Here is a 24,652-nt window from a genome sequence, read left to right as displayed (position 1 = left end):
TAGGAACAGCAATTACCTAGGCTACTAGCTATGCCTTGCGGTAGTACTTAGCTAGTTCAGTTTGATTCGAACATCTGAGAGGAGATGGTAGTGGTGTTGACATTTCTGTCTCGCTAGTTAACCTTGCTAGTAGATTAGCAGCCTATCGAAGCACAGTAGATAGCTACCTTTTATATTTACATTTAAGTCATTTAGCAGACGCTCTTATCCAGAGCGACTTACAAATTGGTGCGTTCACCTTAAGACATCCAGTGGAACAGCCACTTTACAATAGTGCATCTAAATATTTTAAGGGGGGGGGGTGAGAAGGATTACTTTATCCTATCCTAGGTATTCCTGAAAGAGGTGGGGTTTCAGGTGTCTCCGGAAGGTGGTGATTGACTCCGCTGTCCTGGCGTCGTGAGGGAGTTTGTTCCACCATTGGGGGGCCAGAGCAGCGAACAGTTTTGACTGGGCTGCGCGGGAACTGTACTTCCTCAGTGGTAGGGAGGCGAGCAGGCCAGAGGTCCTGTTCTAGGTTATATGTCCTAGCATCTCCAGTGGCTTCTTGACCGTCTGTCCTTCTGCGCATTTTTGAGTGTCAAGTTTTAATAAAGTATTATATGAACTATCTATCGATCTACTAGCTGAAATCGGGACGTAAATGCACAGGATTGAATGAATGCACCGCGTTAACTAGAACTTCCTGGAAATGTACAGACGCCGAAATGGGACAATGCTTGTACCTCAGAGTCGACACTGCAGCAGAAATTAGTGTTCTGTGTTCACTTTCCATAGTGTCTTGCTGCTGCATTATGGGGATATGGTCATTCATGTGTTCCTATTGAACAAAACACAACCTAACTAAACTGCAAATGCATCCATCGCGTTTGTAGAGTCACAAGCTTGATAGGCATTATGTGCTAGTAAAGTATGTTCGATTTTTTTTTATATGACAAGCCTGATGGAAACAGAACATTTTTCGGCAAACTTTCCAAATGTCGACAAAACAAATATCGCTAGACAAGGTGGGATCTTTTTGTGTCGGTAAAATTAATTATGCGAGAAATGTCAGTGGAAACGCTTTTATGTGCAAACATTGATATAATAGGCTAACAATCATATCGAAGTGTAATGACCTGACTAGATCATAAATGAACAATTGTCCAGACAGAGGCTTGAGTTTGCGAATTGACGGTTTATTGAACCAACTTTACACAGGCTACTGTTTGGGCCGTAGCACACGCCAAATAGATGACAGATAACCCACAAGCCAATCGTGACCTTCTCTTGTGAAGCCCAGACGTAAGAGAGAGAGAACAAAGGCTGAACCTGGTCTTAACTTCCAATGCCCAACCCCCCTCCAAGCCACTCCGCCAACCACCAGGATGCCCGGCATCAGAACATTCCAGGCATTCCCGTGATTGGCAGATAGCAGGTTGATTGACATGTCGGACCCCGCGAACACCGGGTACTGGTCAGTACAACACAACCACCTCCTAGCCTAGCACATAACACACAGCTGTCTGTGCGGGTCGCTACAGAAGTAAACATGTTGTGTGGTCCTTACACTACGACTCATCGGGAAAGCATGCAGTTTATTAGGCTACAGATGAAATAAATTATGATGAACGTCACAGGGCTTGATGCTCCTTTCCAATAAATATCCAGGGTCTTATTCTGGTGACATGATAATTGATGCTTGGCTGCCTGTTTGACAAATAAAAACAATGTAGCTCTTTTGTCCATAATAATAATGTCATCATGTATAGCCTACACCTGCGCTCTAGCCCAGTGGTTCCCAGACTAGTGGTCCCAGTTTTCCTCTTGTCGTGTCAGTCATTGCATACCTTATGCCGCGATCATGTACTAGTCGGAACTAGGAAACTCTGGCATTTCTGACTAGCTAACTGGTTGTAGTTATACATGTGCCTCGTACAAGGAATCAGCAAGTCGGAAAGAGTTTCCTAGTTCTGATTAGCGTGTGAACGTGTCATTAAATAGCCTTTTATAACTTGGCAGAAATGTCCAGATCAACTAGCTCATGTCAGCTAACGTTTTTTAGCTAGGTTTTTTAGCCTATAGACTTTGTTGTAATGTTTGAGTCATTTAAATATTTCATGAATACACATTAGACATGGCAAAATGTATAGAATTGCAATAAAATTAGCTTTAAAACTGCTAAATGTTCTCTCCACCAACAAGAGGGGTGTGAACAGTTGGATCATGAACAGCGCTTGTGCCCATTGAAATAGACTTGCCCATGGGCACCTGGGATGTTCCCCAATGCTGGAAGGGGGGCCTGAGTGGTAAAGTTTGGGAACCCCTGCAGGGCTTTTGGCTAGAGCGCATGTGCCAATACAAGTGAGCACACTCTATTTAACGCAACATTTTTTGGTGAGAAAACCATCAGTAGAGTTGAAAATGCAATGGATACCCATTTAACTTGTATTTTTTATTCTGTACATGGGAATTTAACTGCAAAATGTATTTTATGTGCACTACATTATCAAGAACAGCCTTGTATCTGCAACAAGTCAATTTGATGGAAACACACCTCTGGAGGTGTTTATCGCATATTGTTTTTATGCAGATTATAGAATAATTGCATGAAAATCTGTCTCCAATTGGATGGAAACCTAGCTTGTTTCTCTGAATTGCCTTGTGAAAACCTAACACTGTAAGATAATATTTCATAACTTAGCTAGTCATGTTGGCAATAATAGCTTTCAAACCATGCACACCTGACCTAGATTGTGATTTATAATAGGCTGTTTTTGGATTGCGTAAACAACAACAGTGGGCTAGCGTAATTGTGTGATGGCGGGGATGCAGGGTTGAGTTCCAAATGAAACAACTGCAAGTGTGCTTGCTCTAGTTCCTCATTGGCACAGCTAGGAGGGTACTTTATAGTTGAAGACTCTTCTTTGAGCCATAAAAGTGCAGTGAAATGCTTAGGAGATGTGCATGCTTTGGAGAGGTGTGTGGCCACTAGACACCAGTTAGTCCTCTCACTCAAACCCTTGTCATTTTATTGTCTTATGTTGCACCTTCCTCACATTTTCCAGGAATAGTCTTATGAGATTAGTGAATGTATCCAGATTATTTTCAGATTTCGTTAGGAACAAATGCTGCAAAAAGTACAGTAAATGTTAAATGCACATAAAATCAACAGTGTTATGGTTGGAATCAGTCTGTGGCCAGGTGAACTGTTGTGTACTTACCGTTGGTCTAATAATTTTTGCATTATCTCCAAACTGTTCCCTTTCAATTGCTGCCATGGTTATGCATATGTTTTTGATATTTATCTGTAAGAAACATTTCTATATAGCCCTATACATAATAGGCCAATTCCCTATAAGTGAATTTGTCAAAATTCGTATTACTTCTTCAAATGGGTGGACTATTGCCGCTTCTATGTGTTAATCGGAATTAGGAAACTCTGTAATGTTCGACTTGCTAAAGGGTTGAACACAACATGTGTATAACTACAACCAGTTCGCAAGTCGGAGATTTAAAAGTTTCCTATTTCCGGCTAGCACGTGAACGTAGCAATAGTCCCCCCATAAGAACTTGGAATAGATACATAAAGTGCTTATTGTTTTACGCAAAAACAATCATCCAATAGCCCTGTAAAACTATTGAAGCTGTAATAAATACTGCCTGTTCTGGTGAACTGGTTATATTGGAAGGTTGAGGTTCTCCTAATCATGTCACATTGTGTAAAATCTTTCTATGCCTTAAAGCTTCTTAAAATAACATTTGATATTGACAAACAAAAATAGCACTATTGTGAGGTTAGGTCCTTAATAAGACTGAATGGAGAAGGTATTCAACAATAGCATGCTGTTAATAACAAATATAGGAGATTAAAATGGATACATGTCTTAGTACATTCAACACGTTCAGTATTCAGGCATCAATAGTGGCCTAGCCTAAACACATTGCCAATGTCATTTCTTCCTCTCTGCGTTGGAGTTCGTAACCAGCTGAGCAGCTACCAACAGGAGAACACCATTCTCCGGAGCCAATTGAATGCTGATGTTGTCTTTGGGGATTAACTCTCCATGGCATTGCAACACTGGTGTCCCAGTCACAGCTCGAATGGCTTCACTGAGGTAAGAGCCTCCGTCACGCAGCAGCCATGTTGGCTCCCCAGGGGAAAGAGCAGGGCTCAGAGGGGATGGACACTGGAATCCTCAGGGGATGTCATCTGGATGCTGGAAATTCCTAAATGGGATAATTAAGTTTGTGTGACTTGTTTGCCTCTCTCTCTCTCTTGTTTGTCTCTCTCTCGCTCTCATTCACTCACTCACTCACTCACTCACTCACTCACTCACTCACTCACTCACTCACTCACTCACTCACTCACTCACTCACTCTGTTTTACAATGGTTCACATTACATTTCCCTGATCTGTTCTGATGTTTTGAGTTGTTTGATGATTGCTGTGCAAGGTGCTGAAGTGAAGAGGGAGGGTTGCAATATATCTGAATATTTCCAGGGGTCCCTGTATATCATGAGCTCGGACATACAGTATTCTGCTCTCTCAAACATCAACATAAGCAATGAATGACAGTGAACTGGACCAAAATAATAGCTTTTTCATGGTGACTTTAAAATCTCACAGGTGTGTAAAGAAGAAGGGGCCAATAGAAATAGAGATGCATGCAAACTGAAAGAGTGTACAATACAGCTTTACTGTGAGGAAAATCAGGTTGGATTTTTAGCCTGGCTGAACCAGACTGAACACTGTGCTGTGCTCTCCATTGTTTCACTTCAAACAACAGTGAAATGTACTGTAGAGCAACCAGTTTGGATTCCAGACTATTGGATCAGCTTACTTCAAAATAAATATCCAAAACTACGAGTGATAAAAACATTTCAGTAAGGGGCCAGTCAGTCAAGCTGTGATGGGGAAACAATTTAGTTTTAAGTATAATGCAGCCTAATTCATGTAAATTGATATTTTTATACGTTGGGTGTAGGTTAGCAAAGAGCATCGGCTGGCTTGCGTCATCTAGGGACATCCATATTTATGATTGTCTGCATCATTTAAGAACAGCACAGCAACCACTCTGACTGCATCTATTGTCAGGATGGCATTTGCTCTCTGCTGCCTGCTAACATCTCACAGACTACAGAGAACACTGTAAATCCCAAAATGGGAACAATTCTGAAGATTAAAACTGGGTACATCAGTCTATGGAACAGGGATAAAAAATGTGAGACATCAGTAGTGCATCCGACTGCTGGGGTAATCTGTCATATGATCACAAACATCACACATGCTGTTTAACCAATGTGTCAAATAGAACTAGGAATTATAATACTAGAATGGACATGAACCTTCTTATGATGGGATAAAAGTCAAACATTTTGGTCAGGGAGTTGGTCAACCATGATTTGGCAGTGCTGTGATAAGATATTGTGTAAAATAATGATTTATCTGCACTGTATGTTTATTAGCTAGCTAGCCAGCCAGTTTTAGAGAAATTATTCCAATAATTTCTTTAATTTACTACCAATATGCCAACATTCCATTCAAACAATGCAGTCAATCGACACTAATTAAATTACACCATTTAAGATATATCACATGCCTTACTTTTATTTTCCTGCATAAGTAAAAGTAGGATTAATGTTGATTTAAATAGAATTTTTTTGTCTTCCCTTCTCACCATCCTGCATCTCTTCTCAAACTGCCTAATTAACCTGGGAGAGGAACAACTTTAGACAGACCATTGTCATGACTCTCCTGTGAAGACCTGAAGGATCAGGTTACAATGGGTCCGCTCTGCTGTGCCCTCTCTGACGCAAAGAGGGAGAGGTGGAGTGGTCCACTTTATGGTGGTTGTAAGTACTCTGCTTCTGGGCTCTGTAGTATTGAGATTGGAATATGTGACTGTGGGACACAGAGAGAGACTTGGCCAAACTTTAACATCAAAACGTTGAATGATGAAATAGTATTTCGGTAAATCCGGACAGTTGGGTGGTCGGTGGGAAACCAAAGAACAATCCTGTCGAATTTGTTAATAATTTGTGATGTAACTAAAGAAGGTAGGACAACATAACTGTATCTCTTAATGTATATATTTCCCAGTTGTCAGGGTCACATCCAAATGTGGGGGAATGTGTATGATTAAATATGAAACTATTTGTGAGAAGATGTAATGTGATGTAAGCCTTATAAATTAGATAATTGTTTGTCATATGACGTCTTAACCAAGTCAGTGGCCAGTCCCCTTGAGCACAGACATTACACAGTGTCATAATATTAATTAGACCAGAGAGCATGGAGTGGTAGCTAGATGTTGAAATGCTTGACAATTTAAATAAAGACCAGTTATGCTGAAAACGTTACAAATGGTTGAGAAATCTACTACTGTATAGAACAAGCAGACTAAGGCGTGAGCCAGATGTTGCAAAATGGTTTAAACTAAAAATCTACCAAAGGACAAGAACAGAGAAAGTGGAGATCATCCCCACGCTGAAATGGTTAAGAAATCTACAAAATAAAGACCAATTATTCAGTCTGCAGCTGTTTAAGTACTTTAGTCTGGTAAACTCGACCGATCAAACGACCGAATGGTACTCTGAAAGAGACTTTCCGTCGACTTTATCATACAGACAGACCAGCGATCACAGAGAGGGACAACAAAGGCATACACTCGTAAATATGTAAATTGCAATTTATTTTAGAACGAGCGGCTGTTCATGTGCAAAAGGGTTAGCATTTCCATGAGCTTGGTTATTAACTGTATGTACTCTGCCTTTCCCGGCTCTTGAGCTGCCCCACCCCTTTCCTTTGTCTACCAAGTCGTCACATCGGTTTCGTCCCCTAGGTACTTTTTCTTTGTATCATGTTAGTAACCAATGTATGACCTATTGTGTCTGTGTTTATGTAATTCTGTGTGATTTAGTTAGTTAGTAAATAAATAATTAAGCAAATTTGTATATCGCTGATTCATAATTTATGCTAGGGTTTGTGCAGATATCCAAGGGTTTGCGACATTCAGAATACGACTGATGGGGTAATAATACATTAATAAGTGACTGTAATCGATAAGATATTAAAATATCTGAAGAGAGTTACATTTGGGAAATAGAAACTCTTTAAATAACGCTTTCCCATGGTGCTCCGACTTCCTAGTGAATTAATGTTTACATGATTCGTTTAATCACGTAATGATAATTACACAGAGAATTGATTTGGTAATATAACAGTCTTCACATTATTGAATAGGCAACCAACGTTACGACACAATGTAAACAATCAGTCACAACATCTTACTTGGATGAGGTGAATTTCCCACTTACTATGTATCTGGAAAAAGGCTATATAAATCAAATTTATTTTCTTACAGAATCACACTATGTCAATGACACACTCAGTGCTTAATTTACCAAATTTCATTTGAGTGGCCTCTTCGTTAATTCTCTAGTCCCCCCCCCCCCCCCCTTTTGTTCCAGCACCTCCCGATTTACAAATTAAGCACTTGATACACTAACATGTCACTCACAGGGTAATATATCTAATCCTTGGTTTACACAGGAATTGTCTGAGAAATGACAGGAAATAAATGTATCTCTTGCTAAAATGTAGCTTGGGCTAAAGGCTAGACTGACTGATTCTACGTCTGATTGGCAGTCCTTCAGATATTTCATAAATAGATGTCTATCTCTGGTTAGAAAAGCAAAATCAACATATTTCTTGAATTGTGTATCTGAGAGTTGTGGTAATCCAGATAACTTCTAGAAAGAGGTCAAATCTTTTAAACAAAACTTGACCCCCTCGTTGCCCCAGAAGATTGACAGCTTCTGGTCCCATACAAGACAACATTTTAATTTGTGTTTTTTTCGCTTCAGGTGGCCACATTTTTGAAAGGAAAGTTTCAAAAAAGTAATGTCATTCCACTAGAGGGAGTCATTTAGTCACAACAGAACAGTGATGCTCTAAAAGACTCACATACTCTATTTTAATTTCAGCATTTGATGTCTATGATGTATTAAGTGCTTTGCCAAAGATTGATGTTCAAAACAATCGGCAGTGATTACAGCTGTGAGTATTTCTGTGTAAGAGCTTTGCACACATGGATTGTAAAATAAAACTGTTAAACCTCTGTCAAATTGGTTGTTTATCATTGCTAGATAGTCTTGCCATATATTTAAATAAAAACTGTAACTAGGCCACTCTGGAACATTCAATGTTATCTTAGTAAGCAACTCCAGTCTATATTTGCCTTGTGTTTAAGGTTCATGTCCTGCTGAAAAGTGAATTTGTCTTCCAGTGACTGTTGGAAAGTAGCCTGAACCAGGTTTTCCTCTAGGATTTTGCCTGTGCTTTCACTAAATGGCTAAAAGTATGAGTGCACGTGCTCATCGAACATCTCATTCCAAAATCCTGGGCATTGATATGGAGTTGGTCCCCCCGTTTAACACAAACGCTCTAAAACAAAGCTTTCTTAGTGTCCAGCACACTTTCTCTGCCCTTAACCTTGTTCTGAACATCTCCAAAACAAAGATCATGTGTTTTGGTAAAGTGAATGCCCTCTCCCCACAGGTGTGATTACTACCTCTGAGGGTTTAGAGCTTGAGATAGTCACCTCATACAAGTACTTGGGAGTATGGCTAGTTGGTACACTGTCCTTCTCTCAGCGCATATCAAAGCTGCAGGCTAAAGTTAAATCTAGACTTGGTTTCCTCTCTCGTAATCCCTTCTCTTTCACCCCAGCTGCCAAACTAACCCTGACTCAGATGACCATCCGACCCATGCTGGATCAAGGAGAGGTAATTTATAGATCAGCAGGTAAGGGTGCTCTCGAGCGGATAGATGTGCTTTACCATTCGGCCATCAGATTTGCCACCAATGCTCCTTATAGAACACATCACTACACTCTATACTCCTCTGTAAACTGGTCATCTCTATATACCCGTCGCAAGACCCACTGGTTAATGCTTGTTTGTAAAACCCTCTTAGGCTTCACTCCCCCCTATCTGAGATATCTACTGCAGCTCTCATCCTCCACATACAACACCCGTTCTGCCAGTCACATTCTGCTCAAGGTCCACAAATCACACACATCCCTGGGTCGCTCCTCTTTTCAGTTCGCTGCAGCTAGCAACTGGAACGATTTGCAACAAACACTCAAACTGGACAGTTTTATCTCAATCTCTTCATTCAAAGACTCAATCATGGACACTCTTACTGATAGTTGTGGATGCTTTGCTTGATGTATTATTGTGTCTACCTTCTTGCCCTTTGTGCTGTTGTCTGTGCCCAATAATGTTTGTACCATGTTTTGTGCTGCTACCATGTTGTTGTCATGTTGTGTTGCTACCATGCTGTGTTGTCATGTGTCGCTGCCTTGCTATGTTGTTGTCTTAGGTCTCTCTTTATGTGTTGTAGTTCTTGTCGTGATGTGTGTTTTGTCCTCCCAGCATAAGGCCTTTTGCCATTTGGTAGGCCGTCATTGTAAAGAAGTGACTGACTAGCCTAGTTAAATTAAGGTTAAATCAAATTAAAATAAAAGATGTTGGAACATTGCTGCAGGAACTTGCTTCCATTCAGCCACAAACATTAGTGAGGTTGGGCACTGATGTTGGGCAATTAGGCCTGGCTCACAGTCAGTGTTCAGTCAATCCCAAAGGTGTTTGATGGGGTTAAGGCCAGGGCTCTGTGCAGGCCAATCAAGTTCTTCCACATAGATCTCTGCAAACCATTTATGTATGGACCTCGCTTCGTGGATGGGGGCATTGTCATGCTGAAATAAGAAGGGACCTTCCCCAAACTGTTTCCACAAAGTTGGAAGCACAGAATCGTCTAGAATGACATTGTATGCTGTAGCGTTTAGATTTCGATTCACTGGAACTAAGGGACCTAGCCTGAACCATGAAAAACAGCCCCAGACCATTATTCCTCCTCCACCAAACTTTACAGTTGGCACTATGCATTGGGACAGTTCTTGTGCTGATGTTGCTTCCAGAGGCAGTTTGGAACAGTTTTTTTCTTCAGCACTGTGATCCCGTTCTGTGAGCTTGTGTGGCCTACCACTTCTCGGCTAAACCGCTGTTGGTCCTAGATGTTTCCACTTCACAATAACAGCACTTACAGTTGACCGGGGCAGCTCTAGCAGGGCAGAAATTTGACAACTGACTTGTTGGAAAGGTGGCATCCTATGACAGTGCCATGTTGAAAGTCACTGAGCTCTTCAATACAGGCCATTCTACTGCTAATGTTTGTCTATGGAGATTGCATGTTTGTGTGCCTGATTTTATAAATCCTGCTAGCAACTGGTGTGGCTGAAATAAACAAAATCCCCTCATTTGAATGGGTGTAGATCTATTCCTTTGATTTCTATCCTAGATAACTCCCTAGTCCTTGCAGAAGACAAACATAATTCATTTGCCACATTTTTTTCAGTTTTACTTTAGTGCCTTATTGCAAACAGGATGCATGTTTTGGAATATGTTTTATTCTGTACAGGTTTTCCCTATTTTCACTCTGTCATTTAGATTAGTATTGTGGAGTAAATTCAATGTTGTTGATCCATCCTCAGTTTTCTCCTATCACAGCCATTAAACTCTATAAATGTTTTAAAGTCACCCTTGGCATCATGGTGAAATCCCTGAGCAGTTTCCTTCCTCTTCAGCAACTAAGTTGCACCATCCAAAGTGTAATAAATAAGTTCAACATGCTCAAAGGGACATTCAAGGTCTGCTTTTTTAAATGTTTTGCCCTTCTACCAATACTGTAGGTTCCCTTCTTCACAAGGTATTGGAAAGCCTCCCTGGTCTTTGAGGTTGAATCTGTGTTTAAAATTCACTGCTCAACTGAGGGACCCTACAGATAATTGTATGTGTGGGGTACAGATATGAGGTAGTCATTCAAAAATCAGGTTAAACACTATTATTGCACAAAGAGTCCATGCAACTTATTATGTGACTTGCTAATCAAATGTTACTTCTGAACTTATTTAGGCTTGCCATAACAAAGGCATTGGATACTTACTGACTCAAGACATTTCAGCTTTTCATTTTTTATTAATTTGTCAATTTGACATTATGGGGTATTGTGTTTAGGCCAGTGACACAAAATCTACATTTAATAAATGTTTCATTCAGGCTGTAACACAACAAAATGTGAAAAACTCAAGGGGTGTGAATACTTTCTGAAGGCACTGTATTTATTAATTGAATGGTTCTCCCATCGATCAGGTTTAACGTTTGAAAAACATACTGATGAGCTAGTTATTACATTTTTTTATCTAGCTTCTCCCTAAACAGCAGGAAGCAGATTTTACAGTCAACTTTCTTGCCAGTTGTTGACTATGGTGGCACCATTTACACAGAATGCAGCAGCCACTAGTCTTAAACCTTTGGATGCGGTCTAGCACCACAGCCTTTGTTTTATCACAGGTGACAGTTCAATTTTAAAAATAAATAAATAATCATTTACATTTATTTTCTGTAACTTGTACTCCTTTTTCTCCACAATTTCGTGGTATCCAATTGGTAGTTACAGTCTTGTCTCATCGCTGCAACTCCCATACGGATTCGGGAGAGGTAAAGGTCGAGAGCCATGATTCATCCGAAACATGACCCAACCAAGCCGCACTGCTTCTTGACACAATGCCCGCTTAACCCAGAAGCCTTCAGGTAGCCTGGGGCGGCAGGTAGCCCAGCTGACAAGATAAACATTTCTCGTTCTGCCCCTGAACAGGCAGTTAACCCACTGTTCCTAGGCCATCATTGAAAATAAGAATTTGTTCTTAACTGACTTGCCTAGTTAAAGGTAAAATAAAAAGCCAGCCACACCAATGTGTCAGAGGAAACACTGTACACCTGGCGACCATGTCAGCGTGCATGTGCCCGGCCCGCCACAGGAGTCGCTAGAGCACGATGGGACAAGAACATCCCTGACGGCCAAACCCTCCTCTAACCCGGACAATGCTGGGTCAATTGTGCACCGCCCCATGGGTCCCCTGGTTGCAGCCGGCTGGAACAGAGCCTGGACTCGAACCAGGATCTCTTGTGGCACAGCTAACAACAGCGATGCAGTGCCTTAGAACACTGCACCACTCGGGAGGACAGGTGACAGTTTTAATATGCATCACTGTGTCCTGTATCAAATGGTTGGCTGGTCCTCATTAAAGTCCCCTATATCACATGAGTTACATGTTGGTTAACTCGAGGTTCCTAGTGTCTCCAACAAATCAGGTAAATCCACCTTCAGTTTTAATGCCCACCATTTTTGGAATAACCTGCAGAACTTGTCTTGATTCCCTAGTGCCACTAGGATGGTTTAGGAGTCTAATGCTGAACTTGATAAATAACAATTGCATTTGTTTTGATTAAATATTAACATTTATTCTGGTTTGTAGTTTTTCTTTATTGTAACCTGTAGTTTTTAATAATTTCTTTATTGGAATGTTTGTGCTTAATTAGTTGAATTTATTGTCCTCGGGGCACCTTCAAAAATTAGTCCTGGGCTCATTGGGCTCCCAAACATGGCAGCCATGGCAGACATAGATCTGAGAATTGTGTCATCAGAAAGTCAAATAAGCTGTTTGTCCCATCAGCAAGTAATATACATCACATACAGAACCAAATGACTCTGCCTGTCACTCATCCTCTCATCCTCTCGTCTTCGATTCATTAACTCCATCGACACATAAAACTGCAGTGCACAGCACTCTAAGAGGTTGGATAAATATTTGATGAATATTTTAAAGGGGCATAAACTCTAAAGGAGTGGCTCAATATACATATCACATTAGATTTAAAAGCTATGTTAACATTGATATTATATGACAGCAATCTTTACTGTTTTTTAGTTTTATTCACCAAATGAACATGAACTTTAGCCCTTTAATCTCTACCATGCACTTGAGAGGGGTTATATATGTGTACATATTCTATATTTGATGTCTTCCTAATAAGCTTCCTCCTTTGGGAATAGAATATACTATTTTTCACATGCTTGTGGTTGTTGTGTTGTCATGTTGTGTTGTTACCATGCTGTGTTGTCATGTGATGCTACCTTGCCATGTTGTCTTAAACAACAACTTGCCACCTAGACATTGTCAGGAGACATTCAATAAGAGAGAGCCCACATATATCCTTTGATTTTCAAAGCTACAGTCCAATATGAATTCCATGTAGTTCCATGTAGAATCCTCTGTGTAAAAGCTTCTACAAGGAACTCAAAAGGGTCCTACCTGGAACCAAAAAGGGTTCTTCAAAGGGTTAGTCTATGGGGACAGCTGAAAAACTCTTTCAGGTTCTAGATAGCACCTTTTTCCCTAAGAGTGTACTGTATGGTAACCTACTGTAGTTGTTGCTTGTGATAAGGATTACCCGTGCTGCATTTAGAGCTTTACATGCCAGTGATTATGAATAAGGCTCTGAATTTAAATAATGTGTTCCACTGCTGATTGGATAGAGCTGAGACGACTGTGTCATACATTGTAACGTCACGGTGATATGATTGCTTTCCTTTGATGTCTTGAAATACTATATGTTCTTGATCCCTGGAAGCCTGGCTGGTAATGTATTTTTTTTAATGAAATACAATCTCCCTGCAATTTAGTGCTCACATAAGAGATCAGATATGAGATTTCTGCTCATGAGAGACACGTTTTGCACTTGTTTTCGAACATAACCAGTATTTCCTGCACATAACATTTGTCTGAACCATTTCTCTATCTGTGCCTACCAGGCAGAATGCTTCGGCAGAGTCATTCAGTGGTATGTTGATGAGCTCTTTCTACATTGCCAGCTCTCCTTGACACCATCCATGTCATTTCTGTTCTGTCTTCAGGAAGCATCCATTTTTACTGGGTTGATCGCTTCATCCCCTGACATTAAATATCCTCTCATAAAGTGTGGTACAAGTGGTTCTATACGCTCTTAGAAAAAAGGTTTCCAAAAGGGTTCTTTGGCTGTTCCCATAAGAGAAACCTTTTTGATTACAAGTAGAACCATATTTGGTTCCAGGTAGAACTCTTTTGGAAGTGGAACCAAAAAGGGTTCTTCAAAGGGTTCTCCTATGGGTACAGACGAATAACCTTTTTAGGTTCTAGATAGGACCTTTTTTTCTAAGAGTGTAATTCAGCTTCTCCTACAGGGCATTGCTCAAAGCCACTTCTAGCAGAGAACACTTTATACAGCTTTATAATACAAATGCAAACAAAGTTATAGCATATTGCACACACATACCTCAGCCAGCACATACTGTAACATTCTGAGAACCATGTGTTTCTTGAGCTTGGTAAGAGTGTCGTTGTCCGATGGTTATTTTGCATACAACCTTCCCGCAACATTCTGGAATGGTGCAGGATAGTTGCTTGGCTTTGGAACATTCTCAGCACACAAGTTATTTTCTTGGTATTTCATTACTTCTAAACGTTTCCTAAAAGTTCATTTCATGTCATTTTTGGTAATGTTCTAGAAACGTTCTCCAACTGGTTTGACATTGGGAATGTTCTTAAATTGTTCAGAGAACGTTAAGAAACGACGTTCTTCTGTGGAAATTTCAATACTTCAGCATAAAGTTTTCTCCAAGTTTTCTCATTAATATATTTAAAGTAATTTTCTCAGAACATTATGAAAACTTTCCATAAAAACCACAGAAAACAGTAATAATGTTCAGAGATGATTTAAAAACATACATTCCATTTTCAGCATCAACAAAACTCTCTCTATCCTCTATCTTGTTAAGTGTGTTCAGGTGTGTTGGCCATACCCACTAATTGGTCACACCTAATCTTAATGAGTGCTGGTTTCCTTTGAAATGGGGTCTGTTTGAACAGAATACAATGTATGAGTTAAAAAAACATTGCATGCTAACTCCATCCTGGTGGCGCAGTGGATTAATTCCATGGATAGAGAACAGATGATCATAGGTTAAATCTCATTGACGTCGTGCCACAATAAAAACTAAATGTGTTTGCATGATTAATGCCTATCAAATTAATTTGTGTCCTATCTGTGCTTGGAGTTCAAAACAGTTAACCTAAGCGAGCAGTCTTATTGAAACATTTAGTAAAGGATTTAAGGATGTTATTCAAAAACCTCTAAATAACCTATAATTTTCAATCTCAGAACATTAATAAAACCTCCCTGGATAACTTTCAGAGAACCATAGTAAAACGTTATCAGAACCTCCCTGCAACCTAAAAATGAATGTTCCCAGAACAGGTGAAATGTTCACTTCCATCTCAGAACATTTAAAAAAACTTTTTGTTTTACCGATCAGGAAACTTATGACTTAGTTCTCAGAACCAATGGGAAACCAAAAACGTACATTCCCACAACTTCCAAGGAACCAAATGTGCTATCTGGGATACACATTCTGTAGTCAAAATATTTGATTAAACTCAATCTTGAACATTGATAAGGGATTTCTAATTAAAATGTGAGGTGAATGGGCAAATGAAGCCCTAACATTACATTACATTTCTACACATCCACAGGGCAGCTCCGTGAAATCAGGCGGTAATTGGGATAGCATGGGAGAAACCATGAAAACCCATTTCCTGTTGTCCTTATCTGTTCTGTATTGGGTAGATGAAGCAGGTTAACAGGGAAACATATCCGCTGCCAGCAGCATGTTTATATCACAGAGGCCATCGCAGGGCACCAACATCTGTCTGTCTACAGGACATTCCCAGGGATGGATGGGCTGGTGTTCATATCTCCCACCCCACTGGCTTGACTTCATTCATTTGATCCTGTATTCACCTCAGTCTGATACATTGGCTCACAGTGTCATACTGGATAGGCAGAAGGCAGAAGAGAGTCTGATCTCGCACTTCTCCTAGGATGAAATGTGAAGTAAATGGTCCAATGCTTCAGTGTTTGCATCTACAACACATTGATTTATTTTTTATTAAGGTCACATATGTTATGAAGCTAGTAGATCTTTGGTGATTTGTCTTATTCTGGAGTCAAGGCCAAAGAGGATTGGCTGATACTTAGTGCCTGTGTTGTACCTGGAGACTGAATCATCTTCAGAGGGTTAAGGGGCAGAGGCTATACCACCTATTTCAAGTCAATCTGAGTAGTTAATAAACATGAATATCTTTTTTAAAGCATTAAGTTAAATGTGCCATTATTTACATACCTTACATGTGTTGAGTACTCCTGTCAATAGTGCTCTCTCTCTCTGATATGTACTTTATGTCACGCCCTGATCTGTTTCACCTGTCCTTGTGCTTGTCCCCAGCCCCCTCCAGGTGTCGCCCATCTTCCCCACTTATCCCCTGGGTATTTATACCTGTGTTTTCTGTCTGTCTATGCCAGTTCGTCTTGTTTGTTCAAGCCTACCAGTGTTTTATGTATCAGCTGCTGCTTTCTCCAGTCTCTCTTTTCTCGCCCTCTTAGTTTTGACCCCTGCCTGTCCTGACTCCGAGTCCGCCTGCCTGATCACTCTGCCTGACCTGGGCCTGCCTGTGGTCCTGTACCTTTGCCACTACTCTGGATTACCGACCTCTGCCTGACCTGGGCCTGCCTGTGGTCCTGTACCTTTGCCACTACTCTGGATTACCGACCTCTGCCTGCCTGTGGTCCTGTACCTTTGCCACTACTCTGGATTACCGACCTCTGCCTGACCTGGGCCTGCCTGTGGTCCTGTACCTTTGCCACTACTCTGGATTACCGACCTCTGCCTGACCTGGGCCTGCCTACCGTCCTGTACCTTTGCCTCTACTCTGGATTACTGACCTCTGCTTGACCTGGGCCTGCCTGCCTACCGTCCTGTACCTTTGCCACTACTCTGGATTACCGACCTCTGCCTGACCTGGGCCTGCCTACCGTCCTGTACCTTTGCCTCTACTCTGGATTACCGACCTCTGCCTGACCTGGGCCTGCCTGCGGTCCTGTACCTTTGCCCCACTACTCTGGATTACCGACCTCTGCCTGACCTGGGCCTGCCTGCGGTCCTGTACCTTTGCCCCACTACTCTGGATTACCGACCTCTGCCTGACCTGGGCCTGCCTGCGGTCCTGTACCTTTGCCCCACTATTCTGGATTACCGACCGCTGCCTGACCTGGGCCTGCCTACCGTCCTGTACCTTTGCCCCACTACTCTGGATTATCGACCTCTGCCTGCCTTGATCTGTTGTTTGTCTGCCCCTGTTGTTGCAATAAACATTGTTACTTCAACACAGTCTGCACTTGGGTCTTACCTGAAACCTGATACTTTAATGTTTTTCCTTTATTTAACCAGGTAAGTCATAATATTCTAATGCATTTTTACCTAGTACTACCCAACACGAAAATTATGTTGTAAAATATGTTGTCATCCAGGTTATTCAATGTGCAGTTCAAGCTCTTTTCCCGTATCTCACAACAATGAGACATGAAACTGAAAATGTCTGAGTGATGGTAATGTTGGTTTGTTTGTGTGTTATGTATAAGGTTGTAGAAAATAATTTCCTCCTCAGAGGACAAACTATTGTATTACTTCCTATTCTATATTATTTAATTTCCATCCAGCCAAGCCAGGACCAAGGGCATGATAAGGGTTTAATTCATACAAATTGCACTGAGATGTTCTTGAATAAACCATATGGATTAATATGGTTTATTCAAGAACATCTCAGTGCAATTTGTATTAATTAAACCCTTATCATTCCCTTGGTCCTGGCTCTCTGTGAACACTGCATGTTAGCACCCTGCCTGTCTGCAATTCTCATTAGATCCAGCAAAGTCAATTACAGGGTGTTAGTACAGCTAAGAGCTGACCCCACCAGAGCCGGAGGGATCACCATGGCAACCAGGTAGACTAGACTGTAGCGAGCTAATGATGGAAAGGACCCACACCGACTTCTGACAATCAACCTTGTTAAAGTAAATTAGTAGTAGATTGTATGACTGAAATGTCTATTGTTTTTCGATGAGATGAATTTAATCATCGATTGTGATGTGGATTAGTGCCTGTTTACGTGTCTGCATGTGTAGTGTTGGCATATGTGTTGTGTATGTTTTGCAAAGTGTAGTGGGTCTTAATTGCATGACAAGCAGCGGCCCCAAGGCAATAAACATGTCGCCTTCATGTAATGGACAACACATACTACAGTAGTGCTACATGTCTAACAAGTATCGTCTTGGGTTATCATGGGTTATCCGGTTCAGATCAATATTAATAGCCCTACTGATAATATTCATAGTCTCTCTGACTGTGTCATATGATATCAAACCAAAATGTTTTTGTCACATGCTTCGTAACCAACAGGTGGAGACGAACAGTGAAATGCTTAGTTACTGGCCCTTCACAACAATAACAAATAATAATAGAAAGACAACACGAGGAATGAATCACAACGAGTAACGATAACTTGGTTATATACACAGGGTACCAGTACTGAGTCGATGTGCAGGGGTACGGGGTACTGTAGATATGTGTAGGTAGGGGTTAGGTCACTAGGCAACAGGATAGATCAAAAGCAGTAGCAGCAGTGTATGTGATGAGTCAAAAGAGTTAGGGCAAAGGGAGTCAAAGAAGATAGTCTGGGTAGCTATTTGGTTGACTATTTAGCAGTCGTATGGCTTGGGGGTAGAAGCTGTTCAGGGTCCTGTTTGTTCCAGACGTGGTGCATTGGTACCCCTTGCTGTGCAGTAGCAGAGAGAAGAGTCTATGACCTAGGTGGAGTCTTTTGATGGCCTTCCTCTGACACCACCTGGTATAGAGGTCCTGGATGGATATTCCTATACTCTTATGTTCAGCATTATGGTATACACTTCTGCTCGTCTACAGCATTAATAACAGCAACAGACAGACAGCCAGTAGCCTAGTGACACAGCAATGTTGTTGTGCTACTGCTCTGAGTAGCTAACTCACTGACATCTTTGAGACAGCTTTGTGGTAGTGACAGTGACAGAACAGTCCTCTGCTGTGTCCCAGAAGGAAAGCTGCCAAGCTGCCAACACACTAGGGCCTGGCTGTCCATGGCATGCGCCATCCTGCCCCCTTTCCTCATGCCTCCATCTCTCCCTCCATCCATCACTAGAACCCTTGTTTTTTTCTCTGAATTGAGAACCACTGACTGTCTGCTCTATAGCCCTTCACACAGACATCAGCTCTCCTGTCTCATAGTCTGATAAATGTATAGGTCGCTACTGCATTGGTATGATGAACAACTGAAGTGTTGTCATTTCCCCTCCTATCCAATCTGCTTCGTCACAACCAATTTGCAATATCGCTCTCCTCAAACGCCTCGATGCATTCCTCCCGTTGTTATAGAGTAGGTTTGTGTCGGTGTTGGTTTGATCCGATCCTCCCCTGCTCCTCTTCATGATGGTAGTTTCTATAACGAGAGGGTCAAATTACTCCGCATGTCTCAACTGTTCCCACTTTCTGCTATGATGCTGCACGCTTGCAGAAAAATTAAGACTGAATTCTGTTTCACACCGACTGAGAATGTTTGTAAACAACTGAACCCAGGTCATTGCACAAGATCCCTTCTGAAAGTAAGTAACGGTTTTATTGTGGGACTGACGCGTTAGGCTATCGCGTGTGATGTTTTTGAAACGATGCACGCACCGGCTTATATTTTGAAGAGTTACATTTTATACATGGAAATATATGTATTCCCGCAAGTAATGTATATTCATGCATTGACATGTTGTTCACTAATAAACATGTTATATACAACCCCTCGCAAAGCTTTGAGAGAACAGCTGAAACGATGCTTCAGCAGAACAGTGTACGCACGCAAATACCTGCATTACCAGTTAAAAGAGTAACTAACAGTCTTGACATTGAACATTGAACCACCACATTTGGTACACTAAAAATATCTATTTAATACGTATATTCTTCAAAATGCCGCGCGCGGTATCAAGTTGTTCGATGAGCGAGGCTATCATTGATGATAGTTTATGCTATAGCCTGTACAGTAGCCATACTAGTTCTGTATATAATTGTCCAGCAGCCTCGAAGTAGGCTAGTTTTTGAAGTATAAGCTGTAAAAAGGATGACACGGGAACCGGGACATAATAATAACATTATACATGTTACTACACACGTGCATGTGACACGTGAACATGTGATTGTATTACAATGGTAACATAATGTGCAATGATGCAATCCCCCTATTCTTTTAATGTTAGTTCAATAATGCATGGTGGGAGACTGGATAGAAAGTTATCTCTGGAATGCATTCGCTGGGGAATGGAATGAATGATGCCTGCCTGCATACACATTACTCATCACTGTCTGTCTGCCTGTCTGTCTGTCTGTCTGTCTGTCTGTCTGTCTGTCTGCCTTAAACACTAATTCGCCCTAACTATAGCCATCTGGCCTGCCACTCTTTATAGAGATAATATCCATCCACAGCAATCGGGCTGCATAATGCATCAAGGTAGCCAACAGCTGAACATGTGACATGCATGGAACTTGTACAGTATGTGTTTGTTTCAGTCATTGGTTATTTCTTTTCTACATGCACCCCATGCCATGGCATTGCCCCGGTTCCACTAAGGAACTCAAGACTCAAGGTCAAGACAAGCACCACAAGGGCAGACAGACCTTGGTCACAGTCACACTTCATTTGGATATTCCCTATAGATCAGGAATGTCAAACTCATTCCATGGAGGGCCTAGTGTCTGCTGGTTTTTGGTTATTCCTTTCAATTAAGACCTAGACAACCAGGTGAGGGGAATTCCTTACTAATCAGTGACCTTAATTCATCAATCAAGGACAAGGGTGGAGCGGAAACCCTCAGACACTTGGCCCTCAGTGGGATGAGTTTGACACGTGCTATAGATGATCTTTAGTTGGGCTACTCAAACTGTCAACAAACTACTGCAACTCTTGATACACAACAATTTGTCACTGTAGAGTTACGGTTAGTGGATAGTTCAATTAGGGGTCTGTTAACAGAAGTCAACATTACAAGCATCGTTACCATTCAAGTATAAGATACATAATGTAGTCTTTACAATTAAAAAATAATAATTTTAGTCATTTAAATAACTCTCATTCAACAGTTATAGCATCTCTCAGCTTAAAGCTGCAATATGTAACTTTTGGAAATGTGTGTTATCAATCTATCATTCTCATTGAAAGCAAGTCAATCAATCAATCAATCACATTTGATTTATGAAGCCGTTTTTACATCAGCAGATGTCACAAAGTGCTTATACAGAAACGCAGCCTAAAACTCCAAACAACAAGCAATGCAGATGTAGAAGCACGTTGGTTAGGAAAAACTCCCTAGAAAGGCAGAAACATAGGAAGAAACCTAGAGAGGAACTAGGCTCTGAGGGGTTGTCTCTTCTGGCTGTACCAGGTGGAGATTTTAAGAGTACATGGACATTAAGGCCAGATCGTTCTTCAAGATGTTCAAATGTTCATAGATGACCAGCAGGGTCAAATAATAATCACAGTGGTTGTAGTGGGTGCAACAGGTCAGCACCTCAGGAGTAAATGTCAGTTGGCTTTTCATAGCCGAGCATTCAGAGGTCGAGACAGCAGGTGTGGTAGAGAGGGAGGGAGAGGGAGATGGGGAGAGAGAGAGGGTGGAAAACAGCAGGTCCTGGACAAGGTAGCACATCCGGTGAACAGGTCAGGGTTCCATAGCCGCAGGCAGAACAGTTGAAACGGGAGCAGCTGCACGACAAGGTGGACTGGGGACAGCCAGGAGTCATCAGGCCAGGTAGTCCTGAGGCATGGTGCTAGGGCTCAGGTCCTGAGGCAGGGGGAGGGATAGAGTATATCTATTCTATGTGCGTTTGTTACGAATCCCTTTGGCCCTGCAGTCTAGGGGGGATGGAAACGAGACCCGTAACTCATGCAAATCATAATAGTGAAAAGGTAACAGTGTGAGGGGAGTAGGAGAGAAAAGGAATACACACTCAGGATACCTGTATCTGTAACAGTGTGAGGGGAGTAGGAGAGAAAAGGAATACACACTCAGGATACCTGTATCTGTAACAGTGTGAGGGGAGAAGGAGAGAAAAGGAATACACACTCAGGATACCTGTATCTGTAACAGTGTGAGGGGAGAAGGAGAGAAAAGGAATACACACTCAGGATACCTGTATCTGTAACAGTGTGAGGGGAGAAGGAGAGAAAAGGAATACACACTCAGGATACCTGTATCTGTAACAGTGTGAAGGGAGAAGGAGAGAAAAGGAATACACACGCAGGATACCTGTATCTGTAACAGTGTGAGGGGAGAAGGAGAGAAAAGAAATACACACTCAGGATACCTGTATCTGTAACAGTGTGAAGGGAGAAGGAGAGAAAAGGAATACACACTCAGGATACCTGTATCTGTAACAGTGTGAGGGGAGAAGGAGAGAAAAGGAATACACACTCAGGATACCTGTATCTGTAACAGTGTGAGGGGAGAAGGAGAGAAAAGGAATACACACTCAGGATACCTGTATCTGTAACAGTGTGAGGGGAGAAGGAGAGAAAAGGAATACACACTCAGGATACCTGTATCTGTAACAGTGTGAGGGGAGAAGGAGAGAAAAGGAATACACACTCAGGATACCTGTATCTGTAACAGTGTGAAGGGAGAAGGAGAGAAAAGGAATACACACTCAGGATACCTGTATCTGTAACAGTGTGAGGGGAGAAGGAGAGAAAAGGAATACACACTCAGGATACCTGTATCTGTAACAGCGTTATTTCTATGCTTCCTCTTCTTAAGTTTTGTTTTTGTGTCTTTTACTTTCAGTTTTGTACACCAACTGAAAATACAATGATTCTCTACACTATGCTTGCTTGTTTTGTCACATAAACTGAAATTAGGCAAACCATTAGAATGTTTGCAACCAGAAAATGGGGGAGCTATTTCTGCATAGTGCATCTTCAACTCTAAAACCAATTCCTCTTGACCTCAAATGGATAATTGACTTCAGCTCATGCAATTCCAATTGGAAGATGTTGAGATCGAATCATGTTTGAGTAAACAATACAAGTAATTTCAGACACGGGTATAATGTAAGAGTAAGTAATTGTATGGGGCTAACACACCTTCCATCCTGAGTCACGAGTCAATGTGCTGTGATTATGCATGCTCTTGCTAGACTTGATTAAAACACCTACTCTCAGTGATGTGCATCCCAAATGGCATCATATTCTCTATGCAGTGTACTTCTTTTTACCCAAAAGTAGTGCACTGCAGAATATAGAGAATAGGGTGCCATTTGGAATGCAACCCACTGAACGCTGTCTGGTACAAAACTGGTTATTATTATCCTAGTCCCTGTCTATGAAATTGGGAGAATTCTCATTTCTCAGAGCTGAAATGACAACAGTAGGCCTATATCATCACTAAAGGCACTATTGCTGTGAAAACTACCTTGAGCAGTTGACAATTGAATCAGGAATGCATGTCAAAAAACAACTGAAAGCATGTAGGGAAGGCATAGGAGCTACAAAAACATGACTTTATGCTCACAGGTAACCACCACCTCAAACAGGTAGGGGCGGGGCGTACAGTAGGATAGACTCTACCATGGGGGGGGGGGGGGACATTTTGCTATGGGGGGCCTTGCAGAGAGGCACTTACACAAGAACAGTCCAATCAGTCTAAAGACCAGGGCCATTCATACTATACTGAACACCAGTGTGACTGTTAATATGCATATATTTAATTAAACTACCATGTTGTACTCTCTGCTACTATATGATTCATTTTCTACCCTGTTCATCAGAGATCATATAAAATCATTCAGATTGATTCACACTATGACAGATCATCAGCCTATTAACTTTATGAGCATGGAGAGTCACTTCTCAGTATCGTACCTGTTGGTTTGTGGCCTCTCTCTCCCTTCCTCTCAGACTGTCTGTCTGTTCATGGTTGTCACTGATAACACCAAACAAAGTCTTAACAATGGAACACATCTTCATGAACCAAAGTCTCTGTGATGAAATTAAAGGCATCGAAGTGTAAGCACTCAAATTGACCAGCTAGTTTGCCAGGGGTGGTGTGTGCTGTTGCCAAGAACCTTACTTACAGTCCTTTGCACATCTATCTTTGCTCTCTTCTTGACTGGTGGCATTGTGAACTTGCTAACTCTATGATGAAGACTAAGACACTGATTGTGCAAGTAATTATGTAGCTAGCAAGTGTTCTTGGCTTTAAAAAATGCACAGTTTTTCAGTCCTGCTTCTAACACTGGAGGGGACATGTCCCCCATGTCCTCCCCCAGCTCCTACGCCCTTGCAGACAGGAATTTATAGACACACCACGTCAGGCAATACTATTCAATGATCATCAGCTCCAGTTTCCACTCTTAAACGATGATTAAACATAGATGCATTAGGATTGTCCTGCTGGGTTTTTGATCATCTGAGTGTATGGGTGAGAACCACTGGACTGTGAAATCCAGTGGGCTACGCCATTTAATACGTTTCAATCCATCCATCAATCAATCAGTCAACCAATCAAACAATCAACTTTTTTTATAAAGGTTTTTTACCAATGCACTTATGCTTGACCTAAAATGTTCTGCATTTAATAATTCCCTATGATGTTATTTGGTAAGACAACCACCCTGTGCCACAACCCCACTGTCTGACTGTGCGTTAGGATTTTGCTAACAGTGAAAGTTCTAGATTAAGGGATTTACTTTCTAACAGCTTTTTCAGAGTGTTGAGTCATGATGCTTGTTGCTGTGTTTTATCCTAATGAAAAGAGCTGATCC

The 24,652-nt window shown here is 41.4% G+C and overlaps 1 protein-coding gene across 3 annotated transcripts in view; it reads left to right on the top strand.

The window, feature by feature from the left end:
• Nucleotides 1–19,271: 19,271 nt before the first annotated feature.
• oxr1a (oxidation resistance 1a) overlaps nucleotides 19,272–24,652 on the top strand; it is a 216,624-nt gene continuing 211,243 nt past the window's right edge. Inside the window, exon 1 of one of the 3 annotated variants that reach the window (XM_065008776.1) lies at nucleotides 19,272–19,452. The gene's annotated coding sequence lies outside the window, so the exon portion shown is untranslated. The remainder of the gene's footprint in view (nucleotides 19,453–24,652) is intronic. The other 2 variants (XM_065008771.1, XM_065008781.1) reach the window with 2 other exon arrangements.

Source organism: Oncorhynchus nerka, linkage group LG3, assembly GCF_034236695.1.
Source record: "Oncorhynchus nerka isolate Pitt River linkage group LG3, Oner_Uvic_2.0, whole genome shotgun sequence".
In the NCBI taxonomy this organism is placed as follows: domain Eukaryota; kingdom Metazoa; phylum Chordata; class Actinopteri; order Salmoniformes; family Salmonidae; genus Oncorhynchus; species Oncorhynchus nerka.
This window is presented reverse-complemented; position numbering and strand designations above follow the sequence as displayed.